The 15,102-nt window shown below is 35.6% G+C and overlaps 1 pseudogene; it reads right to left on the bottom strand.

Annotated features, from left to right (window-relative positions):
• The window catches only part of LOC134623345 (protein NLRC3-like), an 89,687-nt pseudogene extending 81,967 nt beyond the window's left edge, over positions 1–7,720 (bottom strand).
• Positions 7,721–15,102: the final 7,382 nt, after the last annotated feature.

The raw sequence follows: 15,102 nt of genomic DNA on the forward strand, positions 1-15,102 counted from the left end.
AGAATCAATTTAGGGATAATGTTGACTTAGGCAATACATTTTCATTAATTCATTTCAACTGTAGAAGCCTCTATAAAAGTTTTGTTCTGATCAATGATTTTTTGAATAATCTGAAAGGCAAGTTTAAAGTGATAGCACTATCGGGAACATGGATAGATGAGGACAGGGGTTGGGACTTTCACATTGATGGGTATGAATTATATCATATAAATAGATCTAATAAGAAGGCAGGAGGTGTGGCACTTTTTGTTGATAGTGATTTGAAATGTAAACAGGTTGAATATATGTCTGTGGCTATTGATGATTTAATGGAGTGTGTGACAGTAGAAATAGAAATGGAAAGAAAGAGTAATATAATTGTTACTTGTATGTATAGGAGGTATGGGACACTGATAGAAACATTCACAGATGTAGTAGAAGATTTATTGAGCAAGGTAAAGGGACATAAGAGATTCTGTATTTGCGGGGATTATAATATTGTAATGACCTGGCTGGGGTTGTTAGCCAGGTGCATTCTGGGTATTGTGTTGTCTGTGTTTTCTATCGTTTTGCTAGTTCCTATGTGTTTGATTCGCATATTGTGTTAGTGTTATGTTAATGTAAGCCACAGTGAAGTTGATGTGTGTTCTGTGGAGCGGGTTGAATTGGCATGGTTGGCTGACACCGCGACTCTATGTGGTGGGAGCGTGATAGGGGTTCGGTGTCAGCAGCGTTACAGTCGTTGTAAAAATAAATGGTAAATAAATGACTGGTGTGAACCACTACTGCCTCCTGCTGGATCATTTGGGGATTATAAGCCTGCTGCCGAGACGCTCGGGGTCGTGCGGTGTATGGGGCACGAGCGCTCTCCATTCGTTGCGAAGTTCAGCGATAGCTGCTAGTGCCCCGCTAGCCGTTTTAGCTAGTGAGCAGTTTAGCCAGTTCAGCTCTACTAACCCGCGGTCGCTACAATATTGATTTTTTTAAAATGTCCAATCATAAGGCATCATCAGATTTTTTTGAGTTATTATTTGGAAGAGGGTTCTACCCTCTGATTACTAAACCTAGTAGAATAACTGAAAAGTCAGCTACTTCAATTGATCACATTTTCATTAATTGCTTGGAAAGCAACATTATAAGTGGTCTTGTCATAAATGACATATGATCATTTAATGACAGGTAAATGACATGTGATCATTTACCTGTTTTTGTTACTTTAGATTATAAAATGACACGAAAGGAGGAAGTGTGTGTGGACAGATATGTAAGAATTAGAAATGATGATGCAATAAATAAGTTCAGGCAAGATCTTATGAAAGAAGATTGGAATGAGGTTTATGTAAATGACGTCAATGCTGCATACGAGGCATTCTTAAATATTTATTTGGTTTTGTATGAAAATCACTGTCCACTGGTATTATATAAGCAAAAGAAAAAGAAAACTACTGGTAGACCATGGATAACAAAAGGACTAGAAAATGCATGTAAAAAGAAAAATAAACTGTATAGAGATTATATAAAACTTAGAACAAAGCCTGCTGAAATGAAATATAAAGTTTATAAAAATAAGTTAGTATTAATTATCAGAAAGGCTAAGAAAGAGTATTATAATAAATTATTTTACAAAAACAAAAATAATGTTAAGGGTACGTGGAATATCTTAAAAAAACGTATTGGGCAATAAATATACATCTTTAAATTTACCTACTTACTTTAATAAGAAAAATAAGGTCGTAAGTGATATGAATGAAGTGGTAAATGAATTTAATTCTTTTTTTGTAAATATTGGGCCTAACCTGGCAAACTTAATTAGAAAACAGGATGATTCAGAATGGAATGACGAATGGAAAGGAGATAGCAGAGTGGTACAGTCTATGTTTTCAGGGGAAATGACTGAAAAAGAAATCATAGCTATTGTAGCAAAATCTAAAAACAAGACAGATGGGTTAGACATGGTCATCGTAAAAAAGACCTTGGATATAATCAAACCTCTCTGTTATATTTTTAATCTCTCATTTTATACGGGTGTATTTCCTGACCGAATGAAAGTGGCAAAAGTTATCCCTCTTTACAAATTAGGAGACAGACATAGTTTTAATAATTATAGACCAGTATCATTGCTATCACAGTTTTCTAAAGTGCTTGAAAAACTCTTTGCACAAAGATTTGATAGTTTCATTGAAAAACATCAACTGTTAAGTGAAAGTCAGTACAGATTTCGACGGAACAGATCAACAGCAATAGCATTAATGAATACTATTGAAGACATTTCATCAGCAACACATAATAATAAATATACTATAGGGGTATTCATTGATTTAAAAAAAGCTTTTGACACTCTGCAACACTCCATCTTGATTTCTAAGTTAAGTACTTATGGTGTGAGAGGAATAGTATTGAACTGGTTAAGCAGTTATTTAGATAATAGGTTTCAGTATGTGCAGTGTTTAGGCAACTCATCTGATAGAATGAAAATAGAATGTGGGGTCCCTCAAGGTTCTGTTTTAGGACCAAAACTTTTTAATTTATATATAAACGACATTTGAGATGTGTCAAAAATGTTAAATTTTGTTTTGTTTGCAGACGATACAAATTTTTATTGTTCCGGAGAAAACTTGAAAGAATTGGCTAAAATTATGGTTATTGAAATGAAAAAAATTTAAAAATGGTTTGATGTAAATAAGTTATCACTGAATTTGGAAAAAACAAAGTTTATGATATTCGGAAACCGTGTAAAGGAGGAAGAGATAGTATTATCTATAGAGGGAGTATTAATTGAAAGAGTGACAGAATTGCGTTTTCTGGCTGTAGTAGTGGATGACAAGTTAACATGGAAATCTCATATTGAACATGTTAAAAAAAGTTGGCTAAAAGTATTTATATCCTGGGTAATGTAAGATATATATTAGATTACAAGACAATGAAAATAATATATTTTTCATTGTTTCTACCCTATCTGAGTTATTGTGTTGAAGTATGGGGGAATACATACATGACTAATATGAAACCATTATATTTATTACAGAAGAGAGCGCTTCGAATTATGCATAATGTTAAATATAGAGAACACACTAATAGTTTGTTTATAAAATCGAAATTATTAAAACTAGAAGATATAGTGAAATTACAGACATTAATTATTATGTTTAGGGCAAAAAATAAAACACTACCTCTTAAGTTACAAAGTTTATTTGTATTGTGTTCAGAAAATGGGGACGGCAGAAGGAAGTTTTATTTTAAGCATCGGTTTGCTCGAACCACACAAAGGCAAATGTGTCCAACAGTCATAGGCATAAGAAACTGGAATTCTCTCGATGATCATCTTAAGTGTTGTACAAATGTTTCTCAATTTAAAATCTGCTATAAGAATAAAATGATAAACCGGTATGAAGAAGTTGAAAATAACAGAATTTAATTGTAGAAAAAATTATCCTTTTAGTTTGATGTTTAGTGGTATTGCTCATTGTTGAGTATATTGTTCTGTTTGGTTTGTTTTGTTTTGTTATGTGCAGAATATTGTCAGTGTAATTTTGGTTGCCTACTTGTATTGTCACAGATAGGGGGCAGGTGTCAATAAGAATTTATTCTTCTTCCTGCTCCTTTCCATGCATGGAAACAGTGTTACTTTAATTGAAAGGAAGGTTGTGTATGGGAAATGAATTACTGCTGTACCATGTGTGAAACAAAAAAATAAATAAAATGAATAAATAAATATATGACTGTAAACTTAATGTCTTTGAGATTTGAACCTTTAAAATGTAACAAAAATTAAATACTTAATGTTTGACATTTAATGTCATTTTTCAGATGTAAGTTTAATCACACTTGATCATTTATACATTAAAATACAGACACTAAATGATACAGGCCTGTATATTGTGGAGGATAGACATGTTTCATTGCCCTGAGCTGTGTCTGGCAGGCAGAGCGTCTCCACAAATCTGATGCTTCTGATTTGGAGAAAATGAGCTGAGGGAGACACCTGGAATCTCAGCCTGGACACAAAGGGAATAAAATCAGCAGAGTTATACACAAGTGGTGATGTTGAATGATTGGCAAATAAATGTATTTTTTAATAATGGACAAAACTGGATGAAATTGTTCCTTCAAAGCTTCTTTGGAACTTGGCTTCAAAGAGGAAAACTGTTTTGGTTTTTTTTGGTTTGTTTGTTTGTGTCCCCCCCATGTTTAGACATATGTTTTATCCAAACTGCTTTACCTGAAGTGTTTCTTCTTCCCTCATACATAAAATATAGTTCTTAATCTTAGTAACATGAAAAACGATTTTGTTGTCTTGTTTTAAATGTGTTCTCTAAATGCGCCTTGCTAGACCACTAAAACCAAACTCAGATTGTCCAAGCTTTCAGATCCCACATTAACAGTAGGTTACACAGCAGATTAAGTGACTTGGTTTGACAGACTTCTATGTCTACTGTTTGTAAAACATAATACAGGATAAGCTGTTTCAGACAAAGTAATAGACTCTCACATATACACTATATTACCAAAAGTATTTACTCAACATTGCAAATCAAATTCAAATCAGGTGTTCCAATCACAGATGTTTGAAGTCCAGCATCTGCTTTTACAAATATTTGTGAAAGAATGTGCTGTTCTCAGGATCTCAGTGAATTGCTACTAAAAATTCAACCCTCAACTGCTTGTGGTATTATAACAAATCTGAAGTAATTCAGCCAGTCAGATCAGTCCTTCTCCAACATCGCTGTCTGACCTCACATATATGTGTCTGGAAGAATGTTCAAAAAGTCCCATAAACACTCCTAAACCTTGTGGAAAGCCGTTCCAGAGGAGTTAGCTACAAAGGGTGGACTGACATCATATCAAACCTTGTGGATTAAGAATGGGATGTCCCTCAGTTTTATATGTGTGTGAAGGCAGTTGAGCAAATGCTTTTGGTAATACAGAGTATGTATCAACATACGCAGTTTAAGTGCTGACTCATGTCAGGTTAGTATGACTGTAGTACTCTAACTTGCATTACTTACCAAAATTACACCTGATAATAATTACACATGTGATCAAGCACTTGTCACACACAGTATGAATTAGACTGATGACTCAGGTTTGATTTGGGAGAAGGTGAACTGAACGGGTGTTCAAAAGGACCTATTTTGTGAACTATAGGGTTTTTTTGATTGCATGAGGACGCTCTGTGACCACTATCTGGAAGTCTGAGAAAAGTCACTTGGATAGAAAGAGTTCCACCTGAAAGGGTCCAAGAGGTAGCTATGATCTACAGGAAAACATAAAAAAAATGTTTTTTTTTCCGCTTGCAAAAGTTCAGGGTCAGGTGAAATTAATGGCTGATTCATTTTTGTTAAATCCAAGCATTAAATAAACTATTTAATTTGTAATTAAAGTGAAAGCAAAGCGTTTCATAGGTATTTGTACTGTTGGTAAAGTGTTTATGCGAGCAGAGAAGGTTTGGGAAAAAGAGACTTAGAAACTCCTTTGACTCGGCCTTTTGTGAATCGATTAGAAGTTTTCACTGTTCACTAAAGGCCGAGTCAGTCACACCACTTTAAAGTGAGATCTATAAACTCTTAAACAATGCATGAAGCAGCTTGTGTGAAGAAATTAATCCCTGAATTTTTAAACCCAGCTTCCCCACTTTTGAACAAAACCACATTACTCCATCTGCATTACACAACACTAGCCCTCTGTTAGATACACAATCAATTTAAAACTTTTATTGATTAGATTTGAAGCCTCACACGGTCTCCTACTTTAGGACCCTAACTCAAGGGTTCAGGTCATGAGTTTGAGGTACTGAACTAACCTGCATAAAGTCAGTCACTTTGTTTAAGTCACGTCTTAAAAAATAAATTCATGGGACTGCTCTCCCCAAGTTTATTTGAAGTTTGTTTCCTGTAAAGCATCCCACACCAACAATCCCACGCCAGCCATCTGAACTCAAAAGTTGGTGTCTCAGTTTGGAGTAGATGTGCAATTAGTGCAAAGAAAAAAGAAATAAAAACACAGACACTTGTATGTTCAAAGTTTAAACGAGAACATTGAACCTATCCAGTCCACTGAATCCAGAGTAGTGATGTGTCGGTCGCGAACGAAATAGCTCTTAGAGCTGGATCTTTGACGTGAACGACGCGAGCCGGCTCCTTATCGCGAGCCGTGGGTTTTTTTTTCCTTCTCTCACCCTCTCTCTCGCACTTTTTTTCCGCTTCACTCCGCACGCGAGCCTTGTGCTTTGTGCTGGGAAGAAGAGGGGAGGGGTGGTAGTTACACTCGCAGTAGCACAGGAACAGAGCGGGAGGGAGAGAGAGAGAAAGAGAGCCACGGACAACAACCTCACATTAGAAAGGTATAGTAATCATCCACAACTATTTTCAGTTGCAGATGATAAAGGATTCAGAAAGTTTATTCATGCAGGCCCATATGAAAGAGAATGTGCATCTTCTTTTTGTTTTCATATTTTAATTTATATTTAATTGTGTTGTGGTTTGCAGTGTTTTGTGTTGTTTCACTTTAAATTTGTTTAAAAGGAAAAAGCTGAAAATTTAAATAGTTAAAAGTTGAAATGTGAATAGTTGGTTTTTGTATTATATGAGTTATTTATTACATTTTATGTGGAGTGAATAAATAAAAGTATATTTACGGTGGCCCCTAGAGACAAAGCACGTACAAACTCCAAAACACATACAAAAGACAACAGAAGTGCTCCAGGATGCTAGGCGCAGTGTTGAGCTTTTGTTACGTAGTGGCTACACAAGCCAGCAAGTACCAACGACCGGATTTGGTGTGTGGTAGTAACAGGTAAATGAACATTTTTTTTTTAATTATTTGAATATATATGAGTGCTTGTGTATAAATACACAAACAATACACATATGCTTTCAATTGTGTAATTTAAGTGATCTAGGTAGCTCTGTTTTGGAAGTTCAGTTAACGCTAGCAATGTGTTTTGGAGTTTGTACGTGTTTTGTCTCTAGTGGCCACAGCATATATTTATATATAAACTTTTTACTTTTACTTTTTTTTTTACATTAGTAATTCCTTTTGTGCATAATTTTATATTGTTGTTAATAATAAATGAATTAAAGCAACAAAACAACCTGAAGAGCCGGTTCAGAGCCGAAAGAGCCGGTTCTCTGAAAAGAGCCGGAAATCCCATCACTAATCCAGAGTGTATTTGCTGTAGTACAAAGAAATGTCACAAGGTGTCGCTATTTTAACAAATAAAACGGGAAACACTAAAGTTTGTTAACTTTCAGACTGTTCTGCTGACTGTCAGTCAGTAAATACAAAAAAACCATCTTGGAGTAAGAGCTGTCAATGTTAGTACTATAAACATGTTGTGTATATCACAGTGTAAGTTTTAAACATCATAAGTCAGCAGGTTATTATAATATACAAAAAGCAATATTATAAATGAGTTCACTTCAACAGCCATCATTCAGTAGTTGCTTAAATTAAATTAATTTTCTCATTCTGTTTTTATGCAGACTTTACCATCAGTCTATATAATAAACAGCTCAGAGCCCCAAACTGTACAAGAACAACAAAAGAGTGTTATCCATTTGAACTTGTTAATATTACCATTATTACCTCGGCGTCTTTTGAACCAGTGAGTCGGGTCCTTCCCGCAGGACAACTCAAATATGTTTGGTGGGAGGAGTCTCATGTTTGCTGCATGAGTCTCAACCACTTCACATGCTTTTTCATCTCCTTCCTGATGTAGCTGGTGCGTCTCCTCCAGCCCCATGCTGTGCAGCCAATTGTTTTTGTTTACGTCATAATTTCCTGCATCTACACCTATGATGAATATTCAAGAGTTTGGAGAGCTCTGCTATGCAAGTTAACCCCATGCAAAATGGAGGTGAGTGCAGTCGCCTCCATTTATTTGATGTTTTTTAAATGTTTTTATATTTCACACTCATTTTATTATAACTCAGAGTTCCAAGTTTCTGTATTAACATTCTTCAGAGATTTTGATCCATATTGACATGACAGTGTCACACATTTCTGCATATTTGTTGAGTGCACATCCATGATGGGAGTCTCTATTCCACCACATCTGAAAGCTGCTCAGTGAATAAACAATGGAGAGAAAACTCAAACTGTATCAGGTGCTTCCTGGCTTGCTTTGATTGCTTCATTTAACTCAGTCACTACTTGTTGAAAACCGGTTATTTAAATTCAGGTTGTCCTACACTGAAACATCAGTAACTGCTCATGGCAACTGTCAGCAAACCAGTGAGCCCGTTCCTGATTATATCATTAACCTGGATCACACCCTCTGACTCATCATCTAAACAGATTTATTTGTTGATTGTGTTAAATTTCACTGACAGTAAGGAATTTTATAATTATATCTAATTAAAATGAATAATTCACAGAAATCATTGAAATAAATCGTTGAAATTATGTTGTTTTCTCCCAAACAACATTAAACTTTAGCTTAGGCTGTCCAAAAGAGACACCACACAATCCAGACTGCTACATTGTGTAATATATGATGCATGTTATATTTTCGGTAAATGTCTTTTATTTATTGAGTCGCTAATGCAAGATTCTGATTTATTTATTATTTATTTTGAATTCCTTCCCTGTTATTTTTAAGAAAATCCCCCTCACTGTTCCTCTAATACAGGGGTGGGGAACTCCAGGCCTCAGGGCCGCTGTCCTGCAGGTTTTAGATGTGTCCTTGATCCAACACAGCTGATTTAAATGGCTTACTTAATTCCTCTATATGCCATGAAGTTCTCCAGAGGTGTGTTGAACAAGGGTGAGATATAAAACCTGCAGGACAGCAGCCCTTCAGGCCTTGAGTTTCCCACTCCTGCTCTAATTTAGATCCAAAATCAACATGTAAAAACAATGCAGAGCAGACTGAATATACCAACCATGCTGAGAGTGGCAAACTTCATTTAACTAGACTGTTGTATTGTTTTTAGTTACTGTATATGAATAACTGAGTGATCAGACTTTTTGTCCTGAACCATTTGTGTGAGATTATAAAAGTAACTCTCCTGTCACGTGAGCCATGCTTTGAATTTAATTAAAAGTGAGCCTGAATGTAAAAATGTCATGAATATCATACCACCTGAGATCATACACTAGAGCTGTTGTTTCTACTGGAATAAGCTAATAAATGCACAGCACAGTGCACCTATGTGACACACATTCAGTTCAATTCAGTTTTATTTCTACAGCACCAAATCACAAAAACAGTCTGCTCAAGAATAGTAGAATAACAGATAAATCGGAAACACTAATTGATCATATTTTCATTAATAGCTTGGAGAGTAATATTATGAGTGGCCTCATCATAAATGATATAAGCGATCATCTAACAGTCTTTTTTACTTTTGATTTAAATATGAAAAGAAAGGAAGAAGTTGGTTTCGTGAGTCATAGAAGGTTAAGAAATAACGAGGTAATTAACAAGTTTAGACAAGATCTCATGGAAGTGGACTGGAAGGAAGTTTATGTTAATGAGGTCAACGTCGCATATGGAGCTTTTTTAAATACTTACTTGGCCTTGTATGATAAACATTGTCCTTTGGTATCATTTAAGTATAAGAAAAAGAATAAGAATATGAAACCTTGGATAACTAAGGGTCTTGCAAATGCGTGTAAAAAGAAAAATAATTTATATAGGGATTATATAACACAGAGAACTAAGAATGTGGAAATGAAATATAAAGTTTATAAAAATAAGTTGGTATTAATATTGAGGAAAGCCAAGAAAGACTACTATAATAAACTTTTTCAGGAAAACAAGAATAATATTAAGGGCATTTGGAATATTTTTAAGGAGGTATTGGTTAACAAGAACACACCCTTAGATCGGCCTAATTATTTTATTAAGAATAATCAAGTTGTCGAAGACAAGACTGAAGTAGTAAACGAATTCAATTCCTTTTTTGTAAATGTTGGACCCACTTTAACAAATTTAATTAGAAAAAATGACGATCCAGAATATGAGGAAGCCTGGAAAGGAGAAAATAGAATGGTTACTTCTATATTCTTGGCTGGTACTACAATAAAAGAAATGGTAGCAATTGTAGAAAATTGTAAAAATAAAAAATCTACTGACTGTGATGGTATAGACATGGTTGTAATTAAAAAGACTTTAGATTGTATAAGTATTCCTCTTTGCTATATTTTTAATCTTTCGTTACAATCAGGAGTATTTCCTGATCGAATGAAAGTGGCAAAAGTGATACCCTTATATAAATCAGGAGATAAGCATAGTTTTAACAATTATAGGCCAGTATCACTCTTTTGTCACAGTTTTCAAAAGTGCTTGAAAAACTTTTTGCGCAAAGACTTGATAGTTTTATTGAAAAATATCAACTAATAAATGAAAATCAATTTGGATTTCGTAAAAATAGATCAACGGCATTAGCATTGTTGACTTTCATTGACGATATTTCATCTGCAACCAATAATAATAAATATACAGTTGGGGTATTTGTTGATTTAAAAAAAGCTTTTGATACGTTACAACATTCTATTTTGATTTCTAAATTGTATAATTATGGTGTGAGAGGAGTGGCACTGAATTGGTTAAGGAGTTATTTAGAAAATAGGTCGCAATATGTGCATTATCTCGGTAACACCTCTGAAAGATTGAAGATTGTATGTAGCGTTCCTCAAGGTTCTATTTTGGGACCTAAACTTTTTAATTTATATATTAATGATATCTGTGACATATCAAAAAGGTTAAATTCTATTTTATTTGCAGATGACACAAATTTTTATTGCTCTGGAGAGAATTTGAAAGATTTGGTTGAAATTATGACTTCTGAGATGTTAAGATTAAAAATATGGTTTGATGTAAATAAATTATCTTTGAATCTGACAAAAACGAAATTCATGATATTTGGCAATCGTGTAAAGGAGGATGAAGTCATTATGTCCATTGATGGAGAATTGATTGAAAGAGTTACTGAATTTCGTTTTTTGGGTGTAATAGTAGATGAAAATTTGACGTGGAAATCACATATTGAGTATATTAGAAAGAAGATGGTTAAAAACATTTATATTTTGGGAAATGTAAGAAATTTATTAGACTATAAAGCAATGCACATTTTATATTTTTCATTGTTTTTCTCAGATTTTAGTTATTGTATTGAAGTCTGGGGGAATGCATATGAGAATACTATAAAACCTCTAAACTTATTACAGAAGAAAGTGATACGAATGATTCATAATGTGAAATATAGAGAACATACAAATAAATTATTTATAAAATCGAAATTATTAAAATTGGGAGATTTAGTGAAATTACGGACACTATTAATTATGTTTAAGGCTAAAAATAATATTTTGCCCTTTAAGTTACAAAGAGTATTTTTATTGTGTTCAGGGGGAGAAGATAGCAGAAGGAAATTTTATTTTAAGCATCAGTTAGCTAGGACTACACAAAGGTTAATGAGTCCAACGGTTAGGGGTATACGACTGTGGAACTCTCTTCATTATAATTTAAAGAATTGTATAAATTTACATTGTTTTAAAAAGTGTTACATGCTTAAAACGATAACTCAATATGAAGAATGTGAATGAAATTGGAGTTCATTGAAGAAGGATCCATTATAATTTTTTGTTTTATTTATTTTAATTTTATTTTTCTCCTTGTTACTATGTGGAGTGGTATATTTTGATTGTAAATTTGTATATTCTGATGGTAAATTTGTTGTTTGGTTTGTGTTAGGACCAGAGATAAATGTTAATGTTAGTTTGTTCCCTGATTTTTGGTGCCCACTTGTAATATAAGTTGGATTGTAGATAGGGGGCAGGGTTTAATAAGAATATTTTCTTCTTCCTGCTCCTTTTCACACATGGTTGTAGTGCTTTATTGATAGAAAGTGTGGTTGGTTTGTTTGAACTGTTGTACCAAGTGTGAAATAAATAAATAAAATGAAATGAAATAAAATGAAATGAAAGATGCTTTATATTGTAAGACAAAGAACCTACAATAACATAGAGAATGCACCAACAATCAGATGACCAGGTAACAGTGGGAAGGAAAAATTCCCTTTTAACAGGAAGAAACCTCCAGCAGAAGCAGGATTAGGGAGGGGCGATCTGCTGCAACTTGTTGGGGAAGAGAGCCAGAGATTGATAATCTCTAATGATTAAATGCATAGAGGTGTGTAAACACATAGTGAGGGAAAAATTCAGGTAAAGAAGAAACACTTAGCGCATCATGGGAATCCCCCAGCAGCCTAGACTTATGGCAGCATAATTAAGAAAGGATTCAGGGTCACCTGATCACAACAAGGAATAACTTAAGCCTGATCTTAAAAGTTGAGAGAGCGTCTGTCTATTGAATCCAAAGAAGACGCTGGAGGCTCTGTCTCCCATTCTACTTTTACATTTCCTAGGAACATAAAGTAAGCATGCAGTCTGAGAGCAAATTGCTTTAATGGGATGATTTACTGCAATGAGGTCTTTAAGATAAGATAGGGCCTGATTATGTAGGCTCTTATATGTGATGAGAAGCATTTTAAATTTGACTCTGAATTTAACAGAGAGACAATGAAGAGAAGCCAATATAGGAGAAACATTCTATCTACAGTCAGGATTGTTTCAGAGCTTAAAGCCCAAATGGACAGCTCCCTTGATCAGGTGTTAACCACATAATAGCACTCAGACATGTTTCTTCCTCTGCCTCAGGTGGACCAAAGAATGATTCACTCTCAACCCACTTTGCTCAAGAAAAACACCAACAACACAGGGAAGGAGGACAGCTTTCATAATGACCCCTCCTACCAGGCAAAGTCTCCCTCAGTCCTCTCCATGTTGACTCTGTTTTCTCTCTCTCTCACTCCTCTTTGCACTCTATCTCTCCTCTAGTGTGTGTGTGTGTGTGTGTGTGTGTGTGTGTGCGTGTGTGTGTGTGTGGTGGTGGTGGTGGTGTCTGGTGCTACCAGTATTGAGGCCCGATAGACCCTGTGCACGAGAAAATGCTAACTTCCTGGTTTGAGACCGGATGTGAGGTTGTACATTTCCGGTAGCTTTACTTTGCGGTCAATCACTACTGCGAAGATATGCAACAAAATCATGTCCAAAACTCGAAAACGGAAAGATCGCGTTAAGTTACAAAGAGCAGAAGGTGGGAACACTCACCACTGTTGTGTCATAAAAAATCTAATGATCAACTTTGACGTTTAAAGAGTTTAGATCGATCAGTTGTTTACATCACTCAACACAAGCAGAACTGCATTACAAAATCAGAAGACACATCGTCCACATTCAGAAGCACATCTCTGTATAGTGACTGGTCTTATGATTTAAACAGGTAAATGTTCAGCATTCAAACTACAGGTGAAGAATAGTCAAACCAGATGTTTCCCCTGTTATGTCGATATCAGCTAGTCAAGTACACACCTACACAGCATGTTGACAAACCATGAAAAAAAAGCCACACAAAAAATGAATGATTGCTGGTAATAGTTTTCTATACATTAGTATTTACGAAGGGTATGTTGTGACTTACCTTCAAAATTACAGTGGTCCCTCGCTATAACGCGGTTCACCTTTCACCTCGCTGTTTCGCAGATTGTTTAGTGCAAGTTTGCATGCTTTTTTTTTTACATCACATTGTGTCCTGCGTCCTGATCGCTGCAGATGATCTCCTCCGTGCCGTCTCTCCTGTACAGTACAGAATCGCTGCATTGATCGCTAGCAGTGTGACTCTAAAGTGCAGTACTGGATGCCGACCAAATGTTTTGCACCGTTTGCACCATAAAATTGGCTACTTGATTTCACCTATTGCTGGTTATTTTTAGAACATAACACCCGCGATACACGACGGACCGCTGTTTACAGATACTGAGAAATATAACATTTGAATCCCTTTTCTCTTTTGAGAAAAAGAGAGGCGCTGGGGAAAAAATATCGACAAGTTGATGAACATCATTTACAGATACATTGGGTAAATGCCCAAGACACCTATAGAAATGTAAATCGCCGCTTGATTCATTCATTTGCTTAACTTGTTTTGGACTGTAAACAGGGCGCGAATAGGACACCGGAAACAAAGCTCCCCACAGGAGTTTCCGCACCAGAAGTAGCATATGCTAACGTGCACATAGTCTATGCCATCTTAGCTTTGGACTTTATGCTCTCTCATCAGCACTTTGGACTTGAGTGAAGGTATTTTTAAGGTAGGATTCACAGTGGTTTACTTGTCCTATTTACTACTGAGATGCTCCCCTGAGTTACTGTGCTGTCACTCTGTCTCCAGTTCCTGTAGTCCCTGCTGTCACTGTTTTAGTCAAGAACCAGTTTACTATTTGTGTCTCTGACCTTAAAGCTGAGTACACAGGTATCTTAGAACCCAGTCGTTGCTTTGCTGTGGTCTGTGGCTCCACTGCAGAGAACTGTGGTGCACAGACATAAATTCAAATTGACTACTGAATGTTTTATTTGCATATATTCGTACAACCTCCGAGAGACGTTTCAGTTTGAATATTCTGAGTGAATGAAACCACAACAGTTATAGAGCAAGATATTGTTTCTCCACCTCACCCACTCTCTGACTATTTAGGAAGATGTTGGCTTGGCACTGTCACTGCAGCTATAAAACTGTCACTGCAGCTATAAAACTGTCATACTGTGGATGGTAGCAGGTTAGGAGCCAAATGCAAAGCTGGAGAGTTCACAAACAGAACAAAAGCCAATTCATTGGCGGATATAAATCAAAATCAGAGTCCAAATTATAAAATTAACAAAAAATCTAGGAAGTAAAGAAAGCCAAGCATACAGGTAAACAGTACAACACAACAAAGAACACATGAAAGAGCACACTGAGCTAACAAAGCGAGGATGTAAAACAATCCCACAACCAGTAAACCAAGAACTAACTGAGAACATCTTTACAAAGAACCACAACAACAGATGACCTAAAATACAAAACACCAGAATAGGGATGGGTATCGAAAACCGGTTCTTGTTGAGAACCGGTTCCCACTGTTTCAATTCCTTGGAATTGTTTGCCATTGTTGCAAACGATTCCCTTATCGATTCCAGTCGCCCTGAATGACGTCACCACGTTGCGGAGTGTCATTTACCTGGCAGGAAACACGGCGCCCAAGCGGCTCAAACGCTCAAAAGTTTGGTTATACTTTATGA

The sequence above is a fragment of the Pelmatolapia mariae genome, linkage group LG3_W, assembly GCF_036321145.2.
Source record: "Pelmatolapia mariae isolate MD_Pm_ZW linkage group LG3_W, Pm_UMD_F_2, whole genome shotgun sequence".
NCBI lineage: Eukaryota > Metazoa > Chordata > Actinopteri > Cichliformes > Cichlidae > Pelmatolapia > Pelmatolapia mariae.